Here is a 6,970-nt window from a genome sequence, read left to right as displayed (position 1 = left end):
ACACACACACACACACACACACACACACACACACACACACACACACAGACTCATAGCATGTTGACTTTCCCGGAAGGACAAAACAGAAAAACAACTCTGGGTAGCAAATGCCTGACACTATCTCTTGCAGAGCATTTTATAAACCAGCTTCTAGTGTGTGTGTGTGTGTGTGTGTGTGTGTGTGTGTGTGTGTGTGTATGGTGGATTTGAGTATGTCTACCTCTACTAGAGGGCAAGCTATCCACTCTTTTGGCGTTTAGTCCTGATTTGTCTTGGGTACTTCATGCCTGAAACAACTTCACATCCACCTTAATTTTTAACTCCTGTAGCAACGCTTTGTGGTATGTAGGTGGGATATTGCTGTTCATGTGACACACAGATGGGGGAGTGGAGGATCAACAGTGTTGGGGGGGTGTCTTCGATATGTTTGACTCCTCATCTTTACCCGTTTCTTCAGAAGCTGTAAAACCGTGACAGCTGCCCTCAACTGGACAGATGGGTTTGTCATACTTTTCTAAAGTTACATATGACTGCAGCTTTCCAGTTTCCCAGAATCTTGCCAGGATTTCTGCTACCTGGCTGCTTCTACCTTATCTTGTCAGAGAAGGAGGCTCCCACTGAGTACCATCACACTTGTCCATGACATGGATGTGTCTTTGACCTTCCACCCCCTCCCCAGGTGGCTTGGGTACCAGAGAATAGACAGAGTGGGATGATTCCTCCTCCTATCTCTGCTCAGGATGCCCTGTTTCCATCTGGTGCTGCTCAGGTCTAGCCTCCGAGGACAGCAGGATGAAAGGAAGTGCAGGGTCCTTGAGAACAGACAAATCAAGCTTGGGGGCTCATACCCTAAAGAAAAACAAAGCTTGGCAGGTGGTTGTAGGATGCTGTAGCCTAGGGAGGTCACCAGCTTTGATCTCCTGATTTTTTTTTTAAGAGATTTATTGACTATCAGTGAAGAGCAGAGAGGCAGATCTGAGGGTGTTCTCCCTGCACACCAGCTCACTCATCTGAAGGCGCAGCCAAACTGCCCTCACTTCAAACAGCTTCACATCTCAGGCACCCAAATTGACATGTTAAGTTCTCCCATCCAGGGCCTTGGCCCTTTCTTCAGGGGCTCCTGTTCTGTCGAGGGCCGCGTGGATCAAAGCCCCTTTGATGTTTACTTACTTATATTTGTGGATACCTTCTAATAGCCACCTCCAAAAGGCAGGAATGCAGCATGCAGAGAGGGGGCCAATGGAAATACAGGTTGTGAGGAGGCTCCTAGCTCCAACCAACAATAGCTGTTTGCCGGAGCTTGCATACAACGTCCAGGCGTTGATACTAGGATGAGCGTTAGGACAACAGGCACATTGCTCATCAGCAGAATGATGTAATTGCTGATGGTAACTTTAATATTCATCACCGACTTATGCCTACCTAAAGCCTACCTATGCACCACGTCAGTGGTGGCTTCTAATGAGAGAGGAGGCATGGGCTACTAGACTGAGCCTAGGAAGGACTCTAGGGGAGGGTTGAGGAAGGAGGACAGAAGATGCTGGAAGGATTGTTTCCTCTGTCTTCTGGGCAGCTTTCCATACTCTCAGATGAACGTAAGGAGAATAGTTCTAAAGATGAAAATGCTAGTGACCTGTCATATCCGATTGCCCAAAAGGGTTTGCCTTTACAGCTCAATCTAACTTATTTTATGTGTCGCATACTACGATTCCTCCCAAGTTAGCGGTGAAGGAGAGGCTGTGCGTCCATACAGTTATTATAAGCAAGAGACTTCCTGACTATATTTGATTTTTGTAAATGAGCAGGGAAAGATTTTTTTTTTTTTAAAAAAGCTCTGATTAATAAAAGGAATTGAGGACGAGGTGATTTCTCAATGTATTTGGCTCATTTAATTTGACACGTGTGGGTTAGTCTTAATTATTTAGGCGGCTACATTACAAGGCGCTAATAAGCATGCTGCAGAAATTTATTAAGTGAGAAGGCTTTCTGGTGCATCATTGCTGAGAAGTGGGGAGAAGCCATTGGGATCCTTTGGAGAGCAAGTGAGCTTCGGGGCTGGCCACGTAAGAATCAGCTAGCTTGTCGTATACAAGAAATTGGGAAGCTCTTTGGAGAGAGTTGTGTAGCTAAGTTAGAACTCACCAGATCCACATGTGGAAGTCCACAGCAGGGACAGAAGTAGATGAGGCAGGGGGATGTGGGTGCCCTTCTGGGGAGGAAGAGCACTGTCAGAGATACTGATCATACATAGACCATAGAAGGAAGCAGAAAGTAATCATGGAAGCTTGGGGAAACATCCATCAAGCCAAAAGAACAAGGCTCCTAGGGGAGAGAAAGAGAGCAGGAATCTCCCTTTGAGAAGTAGCACAGCCACAGTCTATCCCTTTCTTTACTGAGAGCGTCAGTAGAGTGAAAACACAAACGTTGGTTTTGAACCTCAAGATATGGGGTCTCCTTCAAGTAGGCTTCAAGTGGCTCCATCCGTGGCAGTTCCACCCAAATTCTCCAAAGACTTCATGGAGTATGATTGAATGGAGACTTGTTTTAAAACTATTCATAGCAAAGTCTAAATGAAGCCATTTGCAGTTGGGTTTTAAGGGCACCGTCTGAGGGGTACAGAGGCTTAATCAGTGCTGTGTAGATGGACAGAGGTTTCAGAACAGGGATGTTAGGGAGAAGAGATGCTTGGCATTCTGGGAACTTTTGAGCTCTGGATTGTGAGCAACAGAAGAATTAGAGTGTCCTTTTCCAGCCCTAAGTCCCCCACTACCATGCTTGGTGCCTAGCATGTGGCAAGAGGCCTGCTGACATTCCTCCCTCCCCCACCCCCCACTTCCCTTCTCCTTCTCACTCTGGCCCTGCCCTGCTTGCTCTGGCCCTCGGAGGCCTGCTGACTTTAAACAAGGGCAGACTCAAAGATGTTGGGGGGTGGTGTGAGCAGTTTCCCTCCGCCCGTATCAGAACGAAGACAGATGAGCTCAGATGTAGCAGGATGCATTTAGGTTAGGTCGGAATGCTTGTGGAGTGAATGAAACTTGTAATTCATCCAAACAGGGAACTGTTCTACAAGTAGGGAACACTGTGGGATTTTCTCCAGGGGGGAATAAAAAAAGGAAAGCTTTGTAAATGGAGCTGGCTTCTTCAGCTCACAGGATGTGGATGGGGCTCTTTCTAGCGGCGGATCCCTTTATTTTCCCTACTACTACTGCTAACGACACAGCAATGCTTCATCCCGTTTGTGGCACACTTATTTTTTCCACGATGCTGTCATATTTACTGTCTCATTAGACGCTCACAGTAGCTTGGCGAAGTAAGCAAGGCAGAAATTATTTCCTCCATTTTGAATTTAGAAACCAAGGCTTAGAGAAAGGACTAAAATGACATTTCAGGACTAAGGATCTAGCTGTTGTCGGGTCTTACCCTAGAACTCAGGGTTGGTTTCAGGGTTAGTTCTTAGGGATACCAGGACGGCAGATGCTACAAGTCAATCAGACCAAGGAATACCAGAGATTAGTGGTCACAGCTATAGGACTGCATTGTACAATGAATTGGGTGTATGCTCTCCTATTCATATGCTGTGGTCCTATTCCACCCATTCCCTGCCAAAGCCATCATCCCTAGGTATGATCTTATGTGGAGACTGGGATTTTGCAGAGGTAGTCAGGTTAAAATGAGGTCATTAGGCTTGGCTATAGTTTAATATAACTGGTCCCCTTATAAAAGGGGAAGTTGAAGGAAAAGTGTGTGTGTGTGTGTGTGTATGTGTGTGTGTGTGTGTGTGTGTGTGTGTGTGTGTGTGAGAGAGAGAGAGAGAGAGAGAGAGAGAGAGAGAGAGAGAGAGAGAGAGAGAATGACATATGAATACAAAAACGGCCATTTCTAAGAATGAGGGAGAGGGTCTTGAACAAGACCTTCCCTTATAGCCTTCATAAGGACTCAAGCTCACTGACATCTTGACCTTGCACTTTCAGTCTTTGGAATCCTGAGTGAAATGTATTTTTTTTTCTGTGTTAGTCACCCATTGGGTCACACGATGGGTGTGATACCTTGTTACAGCAACCCTAAGTCATACAGACTGGAAGGGGAGGAGCTGGCTTTCCAGTGGGACTTGGCCATTTCTGGTGTCTGTGATTGTCTCCACCCCCTTTGTTTGGTCACAGAGCTACTCTTACAGAAGAGTGTCACATGACTGCTCACTGGGCCCCAGCTGATGGGAGAGCACTGCTCTGGGGTGTTGCAATTGGACAGTAGGGTTAGTGGGCACAAAACTCAATGGGAAATGAGGCAGTAGGGAGGGAAGGCTGCTGTGTGTCTACATGGCCAGGAACATTCATAGGATGCAGTATGGGATGCTGGGAGAATTTTGCTTTCCACTTGTTATTCTTCATCCATAAAGAACTGTAAAGCAATGGTAGCTAGAACAGTGTACAGTGGGTAAGAACCAGCTTCCCCTTCTCCCATTTCTGAGGTTGTCTAGAGTATGAGGCTGTTTGTAGGAGTACTTATTCTGTTCCCATCTGATATGATGATAAAACTTCTCATTTGTGGGTTACTTATTTTTTTTTTTTTTTGACTAGGATGCAATGTTCACTATCTCATTCAGTTGCCGAAAACTAAACCTCTCAAACATGTACATGCTTTTGGTAGGGATAGAAGGCTAGAGTAGCCATTAGGAAAATCAGGATGGAGGTTCCTAAAATTTCTAAGAATAGAAGAATCACATTTCCCAATTGTACCATTCTTGGGTATGTACCTGAAGGAATCTAAGCCAGCAGACCACAGATACATCTGCATACCCAATAGCCAAGACATAGGATCATCTGATGGATTACAGATGTACACAATGGAATTTTATTTAGCTGTAAAGAAGAATGAAATCATGCCACTTATGGGAAAAGAGCTGTTGAGCTGGTGGGATCATTACCTTCAGTGAAATAAGCTAGACTCAGGAAGACTAATATCAGATGCTTTCTCCCATGTGCATGAAAATTGAAAGGGGATTATTTTGGAAGAGGAAGGTGACCAGAGGTATTGAAGGAGGATGCAATAGAGGATATCAAGACTATGATCAAGGTGCATTAAATATGTGTATGAAAACATCACAGTGAGACCGTGTACAATTAATACATCCTAGTAAAAAAAATTGAAAAAAAAAAGAGATTAGCACTTTTCCTTCTGAAACTGTTTGACTCTGGCATGTCTCTACAAGCTACCAAACAGGAACTGGAGTCTCGCTGGTGGGCACTTGTGAGAATTTCAGGAGCAGAGGCAGGAGAGGCAGGGGAAGGTCAAATCCTGGGGCAACTGAGTCTGTACAGTTTTCTGCAGGGTGCAGGGAACCTTTAGAATGGCCAAGCTAGAGAGAGGAGGCTACCACACACTTTGACCTGATGTGGATGATGCATAGAACAGACAAACCCTGAGAAGAGTAAGAGCAGCTAGGAGGGTCCTGCCAGGCCCCAGGTGAGAGGTGCTGGCTTCCCATCTGCGACCTCTTCTTGCTCCCTCAATACAGCAGGGATCTGAAGACAGGTAGAAGGACATGGAGGCTTCTCAAGGGGGATACACAGAGCCTTCAATCCTTGCCATCTCAACACAGAGAGCAGCAGAATGGCTGGAAATAGCTTGAATTCCCCAGATGGTACCTTGGACCATATGGAGGAAAACGCCAGCTGGACCTGGTTGGAGTTGCTGGGAGGTCCTGATGCTTCCGAATGAACAGAGCTGGCTGATATTGCGATGCAGCCCTCAGCAGTGAAGCACCCCACGGTCTCCTCTGAGCTTCTGCTTCCTTGTTCCATCTATAAATTACTGCTCCTGAGATCTCCCTTGCATGATTTACATGAAAGGCCAACATACAGTAAAAAAGGCTGAGAATAAAGGACCTGATAAAGAATGAGTCCAACGAAGCAAATACCAGAGTCAGATCTGGAGGTCAATACCCTCTTCTTTCCCTGCAGATATGAAAACGGAACAGAGACGGGAAGGACCTCACCAAATCCATGTGGTGAGCCGCCAGGTCAGCATGGAGGCACAAGTCAAATGAGCTGGAAAAGTTGAAGAGAGTTACAAAGATCCTTCATAGGAGAGACTTAGGGCTTAGAAGTCCTGGAAAGAAGGAAAAAATAGTATGTCTGAGAACAGTTCTAGGATGAGACATTGGAACTAAAGGACTGCGTAGCTCAAGAAAGGAGGCAGAGATGGCTGCAATGTATTTCATTGGAAAGATAAAGTATTACTATGTGTATATAGATCTCGTGTGACCACAGAGAGAGCTGATTGTGTTAGACAGCAGTGATGGTGCACTGTGGGTATTGTTCCCAAATGAAAAATACCCAGGTAATAATTTGAGCAGTGGTTTTGGTCTGAAGAAATGAACTTTTAATAGGCTGCATTCTGGGAAATTCTTTCTAGAGGGTGAAAGTCTTATGGAAAAATTTGTATCCTTCACAGAGAGCACATATTCACAAAAATTGATGGGATAATATCCAGTCTGCAAGCATTCAGAGATCACCACACACACAATATGCAAAATAATTATCCAATTGGTTTGCATCAGTTGAGTTTCCTTTATCCAAAAGCCTGGGGCCAAAAATGCTTCAGACTTTGTAATTTCCAGCTTAGAGAATTGTTTTTGTAGAATTTACCCATTTGAATATTCCTAACAGGAAGCTCCAAAACCTGAGAAGCTCCGACATCCTAAACGTTTTGGACGTGAATTTTCAGACGCTGGAGCATTTTCCATGTTGGATTTGGGGATTCTGAGTCCTCAGCCTGTACTTGTGAAAGGGTCCATGAAAAATCAAAGACAGTTAAATGTTCAGTAAGGCAGCATCATGAGATGACATCGGGCCACTTCCACTTGAGTGGATGCCCTTGTTTGAAGAAGTGGGAGAGAGAGAGAAAGAGAGAGAGAGAGAGAGAGAGAGAGAGAGAGAGAGAGAGAGAGAGAGAGAGAGAGAGAGAGAGA

General features: G+C 45.2%; 1 protein-coding gene across 4 annotated transcripts in view; it reads right to left on the bottom strand.

Moving 5' to 3' along the window:
• Kirrel3 (kirre like nephrin family adhesion molecule 3) overlaps positions 1-6,970 on the bottom strand; it is a 555,026-nt gene that overhangs the window by 128,473 nt on the left and 419,583 nt on the right. The window contains exon 2 of one of the 4 annotated variants that reach the window (XM_028776179.1): positions 5,996-6,108. The exons of the other annotated variants lie outside the window; for them this stretch is intronic. The gene's annotated coding sequence lies outside the window, so the exon portion shown is untranslated. The remainder of the gene's footprint in view (positions 1-5,995; positions 6,109-6,970) is intronic. 4 annotated transcript variants of the gene reach the window in all.

The sequence above is a fragment of the Grammomys surdaster genome, unplaced genomic scaffold (genome assembly GCF_004785775.1).
Source record: "Grammomys surdaster isolate TR1022 unplaced genomic scaffold, NIH_TR_1.0 266, whole genome shotgun sequence".
In the NCBI taxonomy this organism is placed as follows: domain Eukaryota; kingdom Metazoa; phylum Chordata; class Mammalia; order Rodentia; family Muridae; genus Grammomys; species Grammomys surdaster.
Note: the sequence above shows the minus strand (reverse complement) of the source record. Positions and strands in the feature narration are given on the sequence as shown.